The sequence below is a fragment of the Canis aureus genome, chromosome 18, assembly GCF_053574225.1.
Source record: "Canis aureus isolate CA01 chromosome 18, VMU_Caureus_v.1.0, whole genome shotgun sequence".
NCBI classification, from domain to species: domain Eukaryota; kingdom Metazoa; phylum Chordata; class Mammalia; order Carnivora; family Canidae; genus Canis; species Canis aureus.
The window spans coordinates 3,946,765-3,967,045 of NC_135628.1; the positions used below are offsets into that span (position 1 = coordinate 3,946,765).

General features: G+C 37.6%; 2 long non-coding RNA genes across 2 annotated transcripts in view; both read left to right on the forward strand.

Moving 5' to 3' along the window:
• The window catches only part of LOC144288505 (uncharacterized), a 683,266-nt gene that overhangs the window by 553,320 nt on the left and 109,665 nt on the right, over window positions 1-20,281 (forward strand). The gene's annotated exons all lie outside the window — the stretch shown is intronic.
• LOC144288238 (uncharacterized) lies at window positions 80-20,015 on the forward strand. The gene is made up of 6 exons (XR_013356208.1): window positions 80-176; window positions 4,201-4,260; window positions 4,944-5,016; window positions 17,917-18,169; window positions 19,185-19,317; window positions 19,869-20,015. It is a non-coding gene; the product is annotated as an uncharacterized LOC144288238 (long non-coding RNA).

Genomic DNA, 20,281 nt, shown 5'->3' on the forward strand with positions numbered 1-20,281 from the left:
AGAAACTCTCTATGACACCTATGTCATAGATGAGCCGGATAGATGACATAGATGACAAGGAAACATCTATGACAAGGAAGCCACCCCTCAACCCCTGCAGCAGTTGATAGTAAGGATGTGGTCAAGGACTGTCCCTCTCCTGTTCTGCCTCTGCTTCCAACTCAGAACTAACCAGAGTAAGTCAAACAAACGTGCTTCCTAAACCAATCACCCAAGCTGTCCTCATTTCTCCAGGCCAACACCTCCACTCAGAGCTACCTGAAGCCTTCTTTTTCTTTTCCTCTATAGAATCCCCACTTCCTGTTTGCTTGCCTTTGAATCTCTGCAACACAGACCCAGACACAGATAGCAAGCTCTGAACAAACAGCCTCTGTGCTCTACTGGGTTTTCATTTATTGCCACACACCCCTTTTTCAAAATTTTCAAAACATTAATATCTCTAAATGCTTCAGAAAATCACTTTTGAGGCTGCCTTTATTTTTCTTTCTGGTAAGAATATTGACCTTAAACACCAAAGAATTCCCAGGTGCTGTGTTTTTGTGTATGAAACTATAATTTTTCCCCAAGGATTGATCCTAAGTCAGGTAGCCACCTGGGCCTGGTGGGGAGCTTTTCAGAGATGTTATAATGAATGATGTCAGGGCCTGTTGCTTTGCTTTTGTGTTGGGTACAGGTTATTGGACATAGAAGCAGTCTCTAGTATTGTAGGCTGTGTTTGCCATTTGAAATACATAAAATTATAAGATTAAGGAGAAATTTTCTAGTACATAAGAAGGCTGACAATCAAGAAAGGCCCATTATATGCAGTAAATTATATTATTAACTAAAGCCTTCAGTCATCTTCCGTCATGCCCTTGAAGAGTTGACCTTGCTGGATGGTCTATGATGACTTGGAATCCTTACAAAATGAGATTGCCAAAGGCGTGGGCTCAGACAAGATCCTGCTTCCTGGAACAGAGAGGACCACGACTACGTGGTGGAAGCAGGGGTGGGGAGGGAGTGACTTGTTGGGTTACAAGGTAGGAGGAATAAGGGGAGAACTCCCTGCCCTCACATAATAAACACAAAGATGAGGAAGGACTCAGGTATCAAGGCTCAAAGCATTCCAATCTAAAGCCCAGGAGATGAAGAATTGAGTTGAAGATTAATCAGGTTTTGTTTTGTATTTTTTTTTTAATTCAGCTGAACTAAACTATAAAAATAAACACAAATAATCTGTCTACTAGTCTTTAGAAAGTGCCTTGAGCTAACTTCCAGAGTCGCTTTTTTTCTGACTTTGATGTTTAGAATGACTCCTATATATAACTCAGAGTGAAAAGAATGTGTAATGTGGTTCTGTTGGAACATACAATAAGTCAACTCTTTTTTATTATTATTTATCAAAACACAGTATTATTCGAACCAAATAAAAGTTATTGATTTCCTCTTGGACAAAGATGTTATAAATCCCGAGATTGCACTAAATTGTATAGGTTACAAAGTACTTCTTTGAGGAAAATAACTGCATGTTTGTTTCTCTTGCAGAGTCTAATTTTTAGAAAAAAAATAACTTAGGCAGCAAAAAGCAATGCTAAAGGCTATACAACCCAGCAAATGATAGTAAATGTCACATCCCATAGGGTTTAGTGAGGCAGAGGTGGCTGGAAGATACAGGGCAGAGTTCCAGAGAGAGAGGAAAGCTGTGCAGAAAAAGACTCCCAATCATCACAAAGGGGTGCCCTTGAGTATTAGGACAGGGCATGCATGCAGTGAAACTCCAAGACCTGGGCAAAAAAGTCAGGGGAGTTGTAAACTGAACAATTCTCAGACGTTCTATCTGACAGCCCAAAATAGAAAGTCCTCAACTATTCTCCAGAACATTCGGTCATCAGAATCCCCAGAAGGACCAAGGACAGATATATATATATAGATATATAGATATATAGATATATAGATATATAGATATATAGATATATAGATATAGATATATAGATATAGATATACATAGATATATATAATATCTATCTATCTGTATATATATATATATATATATAATAGAGAGAGAGAGAGAGAGAGAGAAAGCAGTTACCTACCTGATCATTCAAACTCCAAAAAAATAGTTTCTGTAGATTGGTTGAAATTCTCTCTGAACTCATGGCACTGTTGTTTATAGGTTTCTTGTTTCAAACAAAAACACTCCTGGGAAATGGGCCACGTGGGGGGCTCAGTGGTTGAGCACCTGCCATTGGCTCAGAGTGTGACCCCGGGATCCTGGGATCTAGTCCCACATTGGGCTCCTCATGGGGAGCCTGCTGCTTCCTCTGCCTGTGTCTCTGCCTCTCTGTGTGTGTGTGTGTCTCTAATTAATCAATAAATAAAATCTTTAAAAAAAAAAAAAAAGCACTCCTGAAAAGTAGTGTTAAACCATTAACACCTTGGCCTTGACAAGATTCTGAGATCACTGAAGAAAGACCCTCCAGAGTCTGGATAGAGCTCAGTATTTCACCCTGACATTCAGGAAGGACCAGTTCTGGCTCTAGACTATCCCACCATCCAAAGGCATAGTCTAAACTCTACAAATGTGGTTAGATTACACTTCATACTAATGAAGAGACTTTAAGAATTGCAAAGTGCCACGTAATCAGCTGTTAATTTCTAAATGGAGTTTTAACAGCATGTGGTCATTAAGTTTTTATAATTCTTAAATTAGTTGATAAGTGAACAAGTCATGTCTGATCGTTTTTTTGTGTGTCTGCATGTCAATCAGCCAGACTGATGGGTCCTGAAACAGAACCAACCATTTTCTTGATTTCCTCCTAATCAAGATATTTACTTTCTCATCTCATCTTACCACATTTAGTCTAATCAACCTGTCTTTCTGTGTGTCTGAGCCTCTTATTACCATTGTCTGTGAATCAGTGATTATAATAAATATATATATATAACCGGGACACCTGGGTGGCCCAGAGGTTGAGTATCTGCCTTTGGCTCAGGTCATCCCTGCAGGGAGCCTGCTTCTCCCTCTATCTGTATCTCTGTCTCTCTTTGTGTCTCTCATGAATAAATAAATAAAATCTTTAAAAAATATATATATATGTGTGTGTGTGTGTGTGTGTGTCCCCTCCAACATATCTCAGAAATTTTAAAGACATGCAAAGAAACAAAGAAAGCAACATGCATGGTATGGCTTTAAGAGTATAGAATTATTTTAAATTAAACAATCTGTTAATAACAGTATTACTTATTGAGCATGTGCTGGGTGCCTGGCACACTTCCAACATATCGGATTCTCACGTCCACCTGTAGAGAAATCACTGATATCCTGATACACGCTTTGCAAATGAGGAAAGTGACAGAAGGATATTCTAAATAATGTTGACTGAGGTCATTTCAGTAGGGTTATTTTCGAAGCCACATAGATCTATTCACTGCATTTTGATTTTTAAGTATTTAGGGTATTTATTTTGACAGGAAAATCTTCTCAGACTAGAAATTGATAACTGTTAATACAGTAAGAAGATAAGGTAGTAGCTAGCCTGCAGCTGATCAAATTTAAAAGCAGAGGCCCCGACATGGTTTTTATCTGCTTTCTGAAAATTAACCCCAGGCTGCTTTTACCCCTGCGTGCAAAGGACTTTTCCAGCAGAGTGGAGCAGCTCCGGCAAATTCCAACTGCTCTCATATACTCCGAAAGGGCTACTTTTCTCAGGTTTAGTCTGACCTCTGCCCCAACAGTAAGAGAACCAACTAAATTTATGCCAAACAAATTTTTAATAACTTTGATGAGAAATATTTTTACCACGAGCAACCTGGTCTCTATCTAACCTTTGGCACATTTCCTCATCGATAAATATCAGCATAACAACCAAGAAAACGACTTTTGTAAACAATTTAGTAATTTTTCCCCACTGAAAATTCTAATCTGTTTGGAAAATGATCCCACGGGTTATAATTTTGAAATGGCTAAGAACGCTACATTTGTGGATGTTGTCGATATTTACTTGTTTTTGTTTTGTGTTTATGTTCCTTGAGCGTCATCGGTTGCCTCAACATTGCAGAACAATGAGCTAATTCAACACTCGCCCTATTAGAAGTATTACTGTAGAAAATTACTGGTTCAGATTTAGACTAACTTAATAGATATCGATCAACCACTATGTGGCAAGTTCAGTTCTATGTGCTTTTTCACACTTTATCTGGGCCTTTGTTTTTGTTTTCTAGCTACTCAAAGCCCCACGTGGTGGGCCATTTCTGCAGAGCAATCCTCAATGTGATCTAAAGGTATAATAAAACTTATATATAAATAAAGTTTCTGGATATTGCCACAGAATTTTTCATAATGGGATTTTTAGCTGCTATTTAAAATATTTAGCATGAACTATTCTTATACCAGCATGAACACTGGACAATGATTATCTACAATTCTTAGTCACTCAGGCTCCAGGATTCAGGCTGGTTTACAGGAAACAATACCTCTGCTCTGGTGTGACAAACTTTGTTCAAATCCCAGGAATATTGTCCATGTCGCTTGACCTAGTGTCTTCAAAACAAAAGTAAATGAGTCCAAACACCGTAAAGGTTTAAGGATTGTACTATTGCTGATATTGGCGTCAGAAACAAATTTGAATACTGAGGAGGATTTGACTGGTAGAGACACTTAGAAAGAGGAAAGACAAAGCAGTTAACTTGTCAACTCTTTCCTCACAGGAAGCATGAATGAAATGGATTCTTCCCTGAGTAACTAATATTTCCAAGTAGTGCCAAATGCCCATTTTTTTTTACTTCTTGTTTTGTTCCAAATGGAGTTTGCAGAGATATTAAAAAAATAGGGTAATATATGGAACACTTGCACATGGCTGCTGAAGAATTTTTGCATTATTAAACAATTGATATTACTTCTTAAGTTGTATAAATGTAAGTCTAGAGGAACATGCATGAGTGAATATTGACTCTTCATTTTTCAGACTTAGATGGATGCTGAGTGTCCCCAGCGATAAGCCTTCCTATTGCTCCACATCTTTGTCGACAAGTAGTATTGTGAGTCTTTTTAATTTTAGCCATTTTGGTAACGCCTTAGTTTCATTGGTAAAGGGAAAGGTATGAAAGCAAGAATTTTCCCTTAAATCCAAATGCATTCTTTGTGCCACACATGGAGACCTATCATTTGAATTTGCTACTAGGTAAAATGGTCATAATGGTAGCTGCAGCTCTGACATCCATCAGAGCAGTTCAAAGATAATACATAGAATTTTATGAATCTTCTCAAAGATGAAAAATCTTGAGTAAATATAAATCAAGTTTGACCTTAGAACAATTTTCAAATATATGATAGAAATGTCAACTAATTTACCAGGGTAAAGGAATTAGAGTTAATTTAGACATAGAAAAAGATAACCTATAAGAAGTAAGTGAAATAACAGAAGATCTTCAAGGAACAAATCATGGTCTTTCACATAAAATTAATTTTGAATTTGCAATTACACTATTGATCATGTAAGCAATATCTATAAAAAAAATCCAAACAGGTCTAAATTTGGCAATTTCTCTTTAAATTTTTTTTCATTTAGAGAAAGTGTTTCTTAAAAATCAAAAGAAATTTTGTATGAAATATGCAATAGTGATAACTAAGTATAAGAACATCTTATGAGAATATATTAGAACAATAAAACGAAAATAGTTTGCATGACCATGAAAGAGACTATTTACAAATTATCCTGAAACTAACTTTTATGAAGAATATATTTCTGGTATTATGGATCAAAGGATATGTTTTAATTGAAGAGAGATTTTAACAAGTTGAGGAACATAGAATACATTGTTTGCCAGATCCGACTTCCTGTTCAGGTTAAAAGCTATGGTTCAAGTGGAAACAAACCATAGGTTGGCCAATGACTGGTGACTTGAGGGTTATTTCTCAAAAAGAAAAAGCTGAGGTGGATCAAATCCATTCTCTCTCTCTCTCTCTCTCTCTCTCTCTCTCCCCATAAAAAAAAATGTTGGTTGAAGATCATAAAGAGATGTGTAGGCCCTGGGGTGGAGAGGTGATAAGGAAGTATCTTATGTGAGTGAAGGAATCAGAATAAGGTAGTGAGAGAAGAGGAGGGAACAGACTCACAGAGATAAATAGAGATTAGAGACCAAGCAACCTCATAGTGGAAGGTGGTTGGGGAGACTCAAGGTCTGCAGACTCTCCAGCTCTCTGTTCCAGGTGAACTTCTTTGGTGAGAATTCTACGAGCTTTTCCTATAAAGAAACCTTGGTCCTATCATACCCAGTTCCACAGTCCTTACCTCCTTGTGATTAGTTAGTTAGTTCCCATTTCTGTCTCTAGCAGACAGCTCACAGCTCGAGGAGAGGAGAATCTGAATCTGATTGCCATTTCCATCCTCAATGCCCTGCATGTACTAAATACTCTAAAACTGTGTAACAAATTAATAAAAACAGATATCATTTAAAAATCAGCCCCCAAGTCCTCTCATCCTTTCAACTTCACCAATCAGAGCAGAAAAGAATTTATAACATCACCGGTTGAGTCATGCAGAGGGGAAATAGAGAGGGAATTGGGAGTTGGGGGAGGGAAGGAATTGAAAAGAAGAAAAAGAATTCTAACAGTTTTAGCTGAAGACAGTGCTTCTCAGACTTTATATGCATCAGAATCACTTGGAAGGCTTGTTAAAATGCTGATTACTGGGCCATATCCCCAAGTTTTTGAATCAGTAGATCACAAATGGGGCCAAGAATGTTCATTTCTTTTTTTTTTTTTTAAGATTTTATTTAGTTATTCATGAAAGACACAGAGAGAGAGAGAGAGAGAGGCAGAGACACAGGCAGAGGGAGAAGCAGGCTCCACGCAGGGAGCCCGACGTGGGACTCGATCCCGGGTCTCCAGGATCACACCCTGGGCCGAAGGCGGCGCTAAACCACTGAGCCACCCGGGCTGCCCAAGAATGTTCATTTCTGATGAGTTCCCAGATACTGCTCATGCTTCTGGCCAAAGACCTTACGTAGAAAACCACAGGTTTAATTAAGGGAATGGGAGGTGGGGGAAAGACTGAGGAAGAAATAGAGGACAGTAGGAGAATTATAATTGGCTTCATAGATTAAGAGGCATTAAGGTATAATTCTCTGTCAGAAAAACTGATTAAGAGGCTGTAATTGGTATCTTAGAATTGATTGGTAAAGTTTAATTGGTATTACTGTTTTAAGCAAGTAGACTCAAGATGACCATATGTCTACGTTTGTCTGGGAGAGTCTGATTTTCTCCCATAGCCTAGCATAATAATTAATAGCACTCCCTTTCTCTCTCAGGAATGCCCCAATTGAGACAATAAATTATATGGTGACCTTGCTCACTTATAAGAATGAAATACAAAATGTGTGCAAGCTGTGAGAGGTGCTGCTTCTTAGTCTATCCGGGCAAGAGAATGAATGAGCTGGTAAAAAAAGGAGAAACAAAGATCTTTATCTGTTTAATGCCCTTTCTAAAGGATCTTTGAAAAGTACCGAGTAGCAGACACTGTCCAAGACAGAGACAGCACTCTGAACACCAGGCACAGAAATAAATAAGTGCCAGACCTGGAATCAGGATGATTAATGGCTAGGTTTTTCTTAGCCCAGAAGAAAGGTGTGCCTTTTGATGGCTAGGCCTTTTCAGGACACATTTAAAGGGAGGGAAAAAATATTAATCCCCAGATATCCTGCCTCAGGATGGGTGAGAGAGAGTCCAGGAAGGAATTGGTTTCTTCCACCAACACCTCAGGAAGTTCAGATGCACACCATCCATCGAACATACTTTAAAAAAACATTCTAATAAACATGGGCTAATAGCAATGACATTTTAAAATCTTAACCCAAATGGGGGTGCTTGGGAGGCTCAGTCGGTTAAGCATTCCACTCTTGGTTTTGGCTCAGGTCATGAGCTCAGGGTCATGCAATTGAGCCCCAAGTCTGGCTCCATGCTCTGTTTGAGTCTGGTTGAGGTTCTTTCTCTCTCCCTTTTCCTCTGCCCCTCCCACTTGAGCATGCTTGCACGCATGTGCGCTCTCTCTCTCTCGTTCTCTCTCTCTAAAACAGATAAAATCTTTAACAAATAAAATAAAAAATAAAACATTGACCCAAAGGAATAAATTTGAAGAATAATAGAAGAAATCTACAAGTGAGATGAGTATACAGATTCTGCTCCTCACCACCTGGATAAGCCTTCGGCAGTTCCAAAATCTCAATTCCATTCTTCATTACTCACCTTCCTCATGAAATTAGAAGTTTCCTGTTCTATCAGCAAATAATGGTGGAAGAATTACTTCCATAAAACTCCCTCAAGTCCGAAGACATCAGGCTTTGTCAGTGGGGGTGGGGAGATCCCCCACAGTTGTCACAGGAGATATGATAGTGCCTTATAATCTGAAGGCACCTTGACTGGCATTAACTCAAAATTACCTTTATTCAGTAGAATTTACATAATCTTTACAAAGTTTTCTGACTCGATTCCTCTTCTCTCAGTAATATAAGATTTGCATGACTCAATTTTGACACCTTAAGAAGGTCTGCATAAACAGGCATCTTCCACTGACTTTATGATAGAGCCATGCAGAGCATATCCTTGACATCATGTCACCTTCTTGGTCACACACTGACATTATAATGTTATTTACTATAAAATTGCATTGACAGCATCTTAGGAGCACTGTGACAGCATTTTAGTCCCATCAGAGTGAATACTGAAAGCACATTCTGACAACATTCACTTGGAGGGAAAAAACCTACTACCAATTTGGCTTCAGCGTAATCATCACAGTATATACATACATACATACATATACGCATAAAGGCAGAAAATTTCACTATTGAATATTAATTAGCAATTTATTATGGATCACTGGCAGATGAGGAACTGAACTTTACTGGAAAGTTCTCCCTCAAAAAAATATAGAAAGGAACTTTGTCTCAGGAGGCAGAACAGAATCCAGAACCCCCTGCTTTTATTACAAGTACAAGGCAATATCACTACCCCTCCGTCATGGGTTTTGATAGATAATTGTACTAAAAATGATAATCCGTGTTATAATAGGTATTTTATAAGTATGCATTTAAAAATATGCATTTCAGTGTAGAGTTAAGCAGCATAGATTATCTCAAAGTCATTTTGTTTTAATTGCAAAGTAGACCAACAACCTGTTTAATCCCAGTGATTCATTCTGAACAAGATTTTCAGGCTTAAATCGCCAGTGCTCTCTCTTAGACTTATTTATCAATTGCCTTCACACCACATGCTGCCAAGTAATTTTTGCAGCAGCAGAAAGAAGAAAAGGCAAAATAATAATAAATAACTTTCATGGAGAGCCAGCTATGTACTAACCAACTGCATTGACTGGAAAATCTCAAGAATCTCTTGGGGAAATGCAACTGTTATTCACAAGCTATAGATGAGGGAACTGGGCCTTTGAAATGCGAAACTTTCTAAAGGCACGGGTGCTTCTAAAGGCACATGGCTAGTAAAGAGTGGAGTTGGGATTTGAAAATACTGACCTCAATGCCCCCACTATTGTTCCCCTTTGAAAGGAGAGAAAGGGGGAAAGTGAGGCCAGAAGCATATGGATGGTTGGGAGTGGTTGAGCACATCCACAAATGCTTCCAAGGCGTGGGCAGTGTTGCCATTTCCTCTTTCAGTGAAAGGCTGGTGGTTGGGAAAGGTCTCTGACCCACAGCAATGCTGAGTGAAGCCAGAGTGGGATTCACCAGACCATTTCTGAGAGGGACTGTTTAGGGTCATCACTTGAGAAGTGTATCCAGAACAGACCATCAGAGCAAGGGAGTACAGGGTTTCTACCAGAAGCTTAATGAATGGTCCAATAGCCAGGAAAATGTGGACAGCTGGACAAGAGTCCCTCTAAATAAATACCAGAGACAGCAGCAGCTGGGCCTCACACGTTGGATCAGAGTCAGTGAACTATGCTTATCTGTTTAATACGGGCAGCCATATCACCCTGAGGACTTAAATGAGATTTGGTTTTAGTGCCAAATTCTTCTTTCCTTACTGTTAACTAAAATGTTTGTCAGGACCTTCTGTCCACAGTACGATCCTGTCAAGTACCATCCAGGTTAAATTCTGAACATCAGTGACTTCTCTCCTAAGAATGTCATTTGCTGAGCCACCAAAGGACGTGAATAAGCATTTGACCTGAACCTACTTAAGACAACAATTATATGAACTTCTTTCTTTTTCACTTATTCACACTAGGATATAAATTAACTTCTTCAAAAGATTCGATCCACTCAACATTGTTAAGATGGTTAATATGAGTTTATAATATACTATCAGCCATCAAGTCAAATTATCCCAAACATTTACTCACAAGACACCTACTCCTAAAAGAATCGCTCATCTGGATTATTTTCAATTAAAAACTTAAAGGATTTCACTAAAACAAGTGATTTTCAAGTGACTTTTAAATAAATGAACTTGTTAGTTGTGTTCATAAACTGTAGACATGGAAGATGGGTGATATGATTTTTTTTAAAGATTTTATTTATTGATTGATGAGAGACACACACAGAGAGAGACACAGGCAGAAGGAGAAGCAGGCTCCCTGCAGGGAGCTCAATGTGGGAATTGATCCCAGGACCCCGGGATCATTCCCTGGGCCGGAGGCAGACGCTCAACCACTGAGCCATCCAGGCATCGCTGGGTGATTTTCAATTTAAGAAAATGGACTACCATTTATTCCCTTCAGTTTAGAAAAAATGTCATTGCCTAAACAATTACCTTGAAGATAGCTGCCTCTTGAATGCTGGAAATCAATCATGTAATGTAAATTTACATTTGATAACTTAAATATGGAATGTATAAGACTCTCTTCCATATAAGTGTGTATATATGTAAGTGAATGTATGTGTATATATGTGGGTATACACACATAAACATACAAAAGAAAGAAAAGAAAAAATATATATACACATATTTGTGTTGGTCATAGTTTTATGGCTCCAACAGATTATTAGCTATATTGACAGTTCAATCAAAAACAAGTAATATATACAAATATGTGGGTAAAGGTCATAGAGAAGTTTATAATGAAGAAGTAATGATAAGCCCCTGTCCCAGTAAAACTCTCCTCTCCAATCCAATCCATGACCCCCATCAATTTTTTTAAATACTTTATTAGTTCTTTGGGTGGCTAACTTTTCCAAATAGTGTTGCCGCATTTAAATGTTACGAGGCAATCGACTCTATGTGTTAGCTATTGACTTCCTAATATGAAGGGAAGGATGATGTCCCTTCTACATGCTCATCTGCTCCTTCTGCTAAAACTGTTTAATCTCTACTCTGATTGGTCAACTATACAAATTCAAACAAGATCCTTAATCCTACATTTCTTATTTCAAGAACTATATCCAGTATCTCTTGACTTCACATTTGGTAAGGTGAGGACACCTGCAAGGGTCAGGTAGATGTAGATGGTTGATGAGCACCTATTTAAGAAGAGTGCCAGAGTTACATTGCCTACTCTGACTCCCGTGCCCCACAAACAGGAAGTTTTTATCATGATATTTAAATTGATTATCCATTTTTAATGACCGTACCATATCCAAAATAGTTTTCTAACCTCTCAATCATTATATATTTTCTATAGAATCGCCTTTTTATATTACTCGGCCACTCTCCAAATATCTGATCTTCTGCTGATTTTCTTGGGACTTGTATTAACTCATCTCATTATATCCTAGATACTTTAGAGTCCTCTTCAAATTCTAACATTTTTGACAGTTCTTTTGAGGTATAATTGACATAGAATTAGCTTCTGATTTTGAAATATTTTAGATTTAGATATTTTAAATTTAGAGAAGAGCTCTAAAAATAATACAGAGTACCCATATATCCTTCACCCGGAATCTCCTAATGTTAGCATGGTGCCATGATCAAAATTAAGAAATTAACGTTGGTATAATATTATTTACGAAACTGGAGACTTTATTTGGGTTTCACCAGTTTTCCTCAAAGTGTCCTTTTTCTGTTTCACAATCCAAACCAGGATCCTGCATAGTCTTTATCTGTCATAGTTTTCCTTCAATCTGTAATAGTTCCTGAGACTTACCTTGTCTTTTATGACTTTGACACATTTTAAAAGCATTTGCAGGTATCTTGTAGAAAGTTTCTTGATTTTTAGATCTTTATAATTAGAATGCGGTTATGGATTTTTGAGATGAATATCATAGAGGTGATATGCCCTCCTCAGTGCACAATTTCAGGGAATACATGATGTAAATATGCATTATTATTACTGGTGGTGTTAAATTTGGTCATTTGGTTAAAGTAAGGTCTGCCATATTTTTTCATTATAAAGTTATTTTTGTCCCCCTTGATAAATAAGATTTAGTGAAGATACTTTGAGATGACGCAAATACCTCATTTCTTCTTAAATTTTTGCCCAACTGGTTTTTAAAAATCTTATCCAGATACCATATCTTTCAGCTCAATAAGTTGGTCCTCTTGGTAACTCTAGTACTTCCCTGCTTCTCAACCATGGATAAATTTCTCTGGTTCTGTTCTCCAATCTGTTTTCACTAGTTGTTCTAAAAGCAAATCTCCCCACAGATTAAGACTCCTGTTCAAAGAGGAGACAGAGGAAAAAGGTCCTGATGCAGTTTAACGCCCCTTCCATGGTGGCACTCTTCCCCGTCCAGTTTTTCCCTCTGAGAGAGACTTCTCGAGCTTCTCCAAATCTTTGCCATGAGTGCCTTGCAGGGTTCATGAAGAAAAAACATGCAATAGGTTGTGGATTTCATTTCTCCTGCAATTTGTTCTCTAATTTCAATATTTCTTCTTTCAGGCTCACTCATACTCATATTGTATTTAAGTAATACTTATGCAAGCTCTGTCTGTGGAGAAGGGGCTTGTGGATGGCAGGCCTTGCTTCAGATGAACTTGTGAGGCACTGGGCCATATGCACTCCATGCTGATGGAATCCTATATAGACAAAATGAAAAGGGTTTTGTCCTTCGTTTACTAGAGGGAGGGTTGGGAAGATAGTTGTTCTTCATTTGGACTTTAATCTCTCTGTTTTCCACCTCCCTGGTATCCCCTCTCCCAAATTCAGGGATCTTAGACTCCACCAGGCAGCTCAGGCCCTTGTTAATCAACATACCCCTGAACATATTCTAGGCTGTGACTTCCTCATACTCCCATTTGTCTGCACTTTTCAATCACTTTTTTACTTCAGAAATGTATTTAAATTTGTCACCTGCTGATTGCTTACATGCACATTTTTGTAGGTTGTATGTCTTCTAAAATATCTTTTATCATTTTTATGATTTCTTAGGAAAAGAAAGTGTTAAATATGAGAAATCAATCGGGCATCTTGAATGGAAACTAAAAGTTTCATTTCTGATTTAATAAAAGACTGATATCTTCAAGGATGAATTCTAATCATAAATATAGTGATTTGTGGCTGTTACTAATCAAATTGTAGATTTTACTAGTTCCTAAACCTTTTTTTCTTGTTGGCCTTACTGTAAAAGGAGTCATCCAGAAACAGATATGTAATATGAAGGACTTTAAACCATGAAGCAAGGCATAAGTTTCCTTTGGAAATTGTTATTTTGCAAATACTTTCTTTTTCATAAGTCTGCATAAGTTGACAGTGGCTAGAGTGAAACGAGCAATGGTCTTGCTGTCAGTAGACCTATATTCTAATATCTACCTCAGTGTAACCTTGGCCTTCATATATTGGGTAGTTTACCATGATAACTACTAAGGTCCTTTTTCATTCTAAAATTTATTGTTCTAAGCCTTTGATCCCCTTATTTGGTTGTCTTCAGTGAGGCTCTGGATCATTGAAGCCATTAATTAATCTTCATTTGCCAAAGTTATTTTTTTTTGGGGGGGGGGGGTTATTTGGTTTTGTTTGTTTGTTTAGTTTTTGGTCACCTAACTTACATAGAAAACACAATTTTAACTATCTGAGCCTTGTGCATACCCCCCTATACTGGACAGCATAGTCATGACTCACTTCCACTGTCCTTTTCTAAGAACATTTTCCCTGTACATAAGAACTCAAGGCAGGATGAGGGTGAAACTTCATATAGTTCATCACCTCCATGAAGCCACCTTCTGTACACATCCTGCTTCTTAAGAAATGGACCAAGAAATAGCAACTGACCAAAGGAAAGCAAACTTACAGGTTGGCCAGCACTAAAGCACTAACCAAATGTGCATGACAGCAATTAGATAACTTATCGTATTTCTCCTTTAGGAATCTAAACATGCACTATTGAAAATATGCTCATGAGTGGAGGTCATGAAGGGGGAGAGGTCAAAATGGGCCACAAGTAAGAATATGGTTATAATTATGTTAAAAATAAGTTGAACCTGAGATTGATAAAAGATATTCATAACAGAAAGTGAGGAAAGTGATTAGAGCAGAAGCAGAAAGGAAGAGTGTATATTTCTGCAGCAGGGGATGGAAGATCTACTGATAAGGGCTACAGCTTACCTGGATTTGCCTAGATTTTAAACTACTTTCCTGTCTCTATGATCTCTGACCTATTTCTGGATTCCCGTTAGACTACATTGTCCTCATTATCATGTGCAAAGTAACCATCATTTTACTATTAAAGGTAACCTGAATGAATCTCTGTTTCTAGCACCCAAATAACCTAGCATATTTCCCCAAGTAGATCATAGGCCCTTCAAGTATCTGAGAGTGTCTTCTGTGGACCCACCACATCATGTAGGGTATAAACATTAGGACTTCTTGTTATAGGCTGTTGAGGACTCTGGAGACTGGAAGAAATTAGATACTCCAATCTAGGCACTAGAGAAGCAGTGCACATACCTGCACTCTTTCATACTAATATCAAGTATCAAAACATTTACTCTTGATACACACACCACAAGAGTAATTGGAGTATATTTAAAGTACAAAATGTGACAGGCCATAACTTGTACTGGCTATCACAAAACTGCCATACTCTGAGACATTCTAAAACATTCCTCCAGTGAATCAACAGAAATCTATAAATCTAGTTAAGATGCTTGGATTTGTCCTCCCTCAAAAGACAGTAATGCAAGACAGGTTTCAGCCTGAGGTCATTATGCATTTGATTCATAACTTTTTTTCTTGTTAGGTTCTATCTGCTAAGAATGAATAGTCTGAAAGTCTCTTACATAGAAGTAATGAAAAATAAGAAAGGAGATGTTCAGACTAGGAAAGGAATAGAAATGAGAAATAGAAAAAGAACTTGTGGTATAATCTTGTGATGTTAAAATGTTTATAATAAAAAATAACTTGTATGACATTTTATGATGTTTGGCTTAACCATAGAAGTCTTATCTTTAATATTACTTCAAAACATATTGCTAGTGCCAGTGAAGAGTTACCTATATAGCCAAGTCTACTTTACTTTAATATATGAATATCTTATGTATTAAAACAGTTTTATCATTAATTACATTAATGTAGTCTTAAGTTTTGCTTGTTTTCTCAATTTTCCATATGTATAAGAAAGTTACATAGAATCTATGTAGTTTCAAAATTTATAAAAATCCTAATGAATATCATATTGTGTTAATATTTTCATTTAGAATCCAGGGCTGAATTTTCATTTCCAAAGAGATGAGTGAAGATTTTCTTTTTTTTACAATCCACTAATAAATAAATCCCATCTGTTTCTTCAGTAAGATCATGTAATATATAAGCCATGTTTACCTCCACTATTTTTAAGAAGATAAAAATACAGTGCTTTAATATATGTTTATAAAGTTGAATTAATATAAATTGTCAGCTGTCCCCAAAATTTATTTTGATAGAGATAGTTTGACTAGACCATGATTTACTCTCTAAGAATATGGCCCTTTCCTTAGGCCTTGAAATTGAGAGCAATTCACTATAAATGAAGACACTCCCCAAGAGAAAAGTGGGACATGGGGCATGACATTGATTGAACTGCTACATGGCACACATTTGATAGGTTTTTTCACAACCTGTATGGGGAATTTCAAAATTAATATTGTGACCTTGTTCCTTGGAAAAAAATAAATTGAGTATATTTAAGTTTAGGTGTTATGTTTTGGTACCACTTGAGGTGAGCAAATTAGAAATAAACCTATGCTGTCCACAAGACCTAGCCACAAAAAAAAGTGTCAATTCAGAATATTTCTAAGTTTAGTCAGCATAAACAAGAAAAAAAAGTTTAGCCAATAACAGATTCTTTCTTCTTTAAAGAAAAATGTTTCAATAAAAGGCTCCACTACAAACATAACTTTGGGAGAGATGGACCCTCTTTTCACATACACAAGACCAAGGGCTAAGGCGTAATGTAGGAATCCAGTCAAGAATTGAGACTACAGCTTTCAAACATCCTTCTTATTTATTTATTTATTTATTTATTTATTTATTTATTTATTTATTTATTTATTATTTATTTTACATCCTTCCTATTTAGATGAAATTCTGAGATCATAGCAAGCTAAATGAGTCAGTGTTCTAATGTTCAGCTCTAGAGAGGTGGCAAGCCCAGCAAAATCGTGATCTCAAGATGGGTCAGTAATATCCCAGCCACTCCTATTTTGAAGACAGCAGTCAATGAGGCTATTTTGCTTTTAATTATGGTGAGAAACCGTGTTGAAACAAAGGATCAGGACAAGTCATTCTCTCTCTATAGCACAAATAAGTCCTCCTCCTACCTTTTAAAATCAATCCATGTAAGTGAGATGGAGTTGATTAAAATAAGACCTTTCCTAGAACTCTTAAATCTTGAACCAAATTTCAGGGACTGCATAGAATAACAACTTCTGAAATATTACTCACAACCATCCCATGTGTCAGGTCAACTGATAAGACTGAACTAACCTGTTCAGCAGGATATTCTCAGTAAATGGCAAGAAAGAGGTTCTGGAGGCCTAGCAACCAATTCCAAAGTTCCTGCTCTAACTCTCTGTGGAGCGTCAGCACCACGGTCAGCTACAAACATGAGGAGACCATGGAGAGAGGGGAAAAATGTCTTCCTCTCCTGCCATTTCCCTAGATTCTCTGTGGGAGGTTCTTCTTGACTTTAAAGTATTGGGCGTGGTCTGGATGCCCTGCTATGTTTCACACACATGCATGCATGCTTGTATGAATTATGGACGTAGGCGTGCATCTATGTATGTATTCCAAATATGTGCCATTCACTGAGGCTATTCAGTATGAATAAATTCTCCGGGGGAGCAACTTTCTATATTCCACTCTTCTTTCTGAAGTCCCTGTGAGTCTTGAACAGAGGAATGCATGAGATGAGCTAGAGAAAAAGCTAAAGTAAGAATAATAAGATAATAAATATTTCTGTTTTCCAATAAACATCCTCTCTAAGTAACTTCGAAGCATATAGATACTTCAGACTTGGCATCAAATGAGAAGGGTAAACCTTTTATAATTAATTATTCACCATATGAAAAATTAAATTCTATAAGTATGCATCAAAAGGTTGTGCATTCTGATATTGCATCCTGAATGCTCTTCCGGAGGAAAGGAAGAGAAATGAAGCACTAAGCAATGAGAAGAGAGAACTGAAGGAGAGACACTGAGTATATTAGCGATACCCAACAATATACCCATCTCCCGGAAGTCAAGATACCAGATACTAGACTTTTATAATAAATCTCCATCTATATTTAGTAAGTAATCTTGGTTTTCAATTTAAAAGCCTGTGCTTGTGCCAACAGAACCAACAAGTCCCACCAAGATTATAAGGAGAAATAATTTGTCCCTCAAGACCACTTCTAACTGGGCTACAGGAACCTGGTGCTATTATAGACAAGCTACTAAAAGTTAGATTTAAAGAAATCTGTTTACTCTGAGAATATGGCCATTGTGCTTTCAGGGTTAAACAAAAACATAAAATAAATAACACCATCAACTCTGCACACAATAGAATAATTGTATCATTGAATTCTAAACTTAGGAGCTAAGTGTTCAAGGGCCCTTGAGATGCTGAAGAATATAAAGAACCTGAGTCTCATTCGGTCCTTGCAAAAGAACAGAGAATAGGCCGGGAGCCTCAGAAATACTCAGCTCTGCTGCAAACAAGGAACAGGAAACGGACACGCACATATCCTCTTGCCCTCCAGTCCGTGAAGAAAAACTTCACTTAGCCATTCTACAAAATCCAGAGTGTGGCACCTTCATACCAATTTAGACATTAAGTTGGGACTCTGGTAAGTATCTCACATTTGTTGACTTCTTATTATGAAGTAAGGCCAATGTACAGCCCTGAGGCTTCAGAGCTGACCGCGGCCTTAGAGGAGCAGGTAACCTGGTAGGGAGACAGACACAGGGGAAAAATAATGACACAGTAATGCAGAAGATGCTATAACAGTGATAATTACTGTTAATTGTATAAATAATATTAAAATATGACCATTGTAACTGTAACATTTATTATCTACGTATAATGTGCAGGACATCATGCTAAAGTAATTTGTATAAATATGACCTCACTGAGTCGCATACAGGGTAAGAACTACCATGGTTATGAATATCCCACTTTATGATGAGAGATGAGATGCCCTGAGATGTGCAGGTTACCCAGATAGTAAAGGGCAGATTGCAAAATCAAACCCGGTCTAAGCCAAGACTGTCAGTCATACTTGTCCTGCCAACCAGAGGGAAGCCCAGAGTCCGGCTTGGAAGCCTGGAGCAGGAGTGCGTAGCTTCACGAACGTTCTGGGAAGATGTTATAGGAAACAGGAACAGACAGCAAGAGTGTGGGGCTATGAAATAGTCCCGCAGGCGCTTCACAACCACAGCATGAACTGAATGAGGATGGAGGCCCCGGTGGGTCAGGGAGAGGTTTGGATGTTTGACCTCCCTCCTGTGAGCTACCAAGAGTATTTAAAAGATCTCTAACACGCGAGTAAATATTGGGTTTGCTTTTTAGGAGAGATCTGTTCAGGAGCTGTGTGTTAGAGCATGGAGAAGGATTTGAAGGGGGTGAGACCGCGGAGGGGTGATGGTGAGTGAGAGCCCAGTGGGCAGCAACAGAGGACAGTTGGAGGACATGCTAGGCTGTGACACTTCTCCCGCAGATAAGTCAGCCCTAACAAATCACCCACTAATCATGTATTTCCTCCCTCTGCCCTCAGTTGACAATAACCTAAATCCAGCATAGGGATTAGGAGATTCTTTCAAATAAGCAAAATAAGTTAGATTTGTCTCCTATTAAACTTCCAGAGGAAGGAGAAAGGAAGAAAATCCAAGTGGCTGGTGCCCCAACCTGCTATCTCAATGCTAGTTCCCGCCTCCTCGACAGGAACAAAGCTCAGAAGGGCCCAGGGAGGCTGGAGGCGTGACTAACCACATGCAAGTGAGTTGGAAATTTAAAGCGCTAGATAAATACAAATGAGTACATAAAATTCTGCATATTAAATATTTATGTTTACCATCTCTGTTGATCATTCGAGTTGTGGCTTAAAAGATTAGCAGAAAAATGAAAAAAAACTAATGTCTTTAATCAGTCTGTGAATGCCATAACAGAAGTCTTGGAATTAAAAACACACAAGTGCTGCAGCAAGAGAGGATCCCTTTATTGTTGAAATTCCAAACCTGCTTAGGCATTAATAGCATCTCAAGACTCTATTAAAGTTAAAATAAAACTTGTGAAGAAAAGCTATCTTTTATACATGTGTTTGTTTCATTCGTGACAGTCAAGTTTCCATTAGCAATCTAAGAATGCACACTCCAGAGTGAATTCTTTCTAAATAGTTTTGTTTTCAAAAATAATCAGCTTTGCCTAGAGTAAGTACAATGTTTTTCATTTGTTTATATGACTGAGTAAAAATCATTTGAAGTTATTATTATAAATATAATTCCAGCTAACTAGAGATGGGGTTTTCATAACTTTAAAAATATTTTTAGGGACGCCTGGGTGACTCAGCGGTTGAGCATCTGCCTTTGGCTCAGGGCATCATCCTGGAGTTCCAGAATCGAATCCCACGTCAGGCTTCCTGCGGGGAACCTGCTTCTCCCTCTGCCTGTCTCTCTGCCTCTCTCCCTCTCTCCCTGTGTCTGTCATGAATAAATAAATAAAATATTTTTAAAAATTTTTTAATAAAAAATAAAATACAATAAAAATATTTTAATAGAAAAAAACTACCACAATTATTTCATTTCAGATAAATGAATATTTTAATGTATATCTTTATTGTTTATCTTAAGTTATTATTCCTGTTTCCTGTATGTAACTCCCTCTACTGAGGTTCTTTACTAGTTTATGTCACTGAATAATAACCATGGTAGATAAAATATCTACTAGCTTAATGTTTCCACAT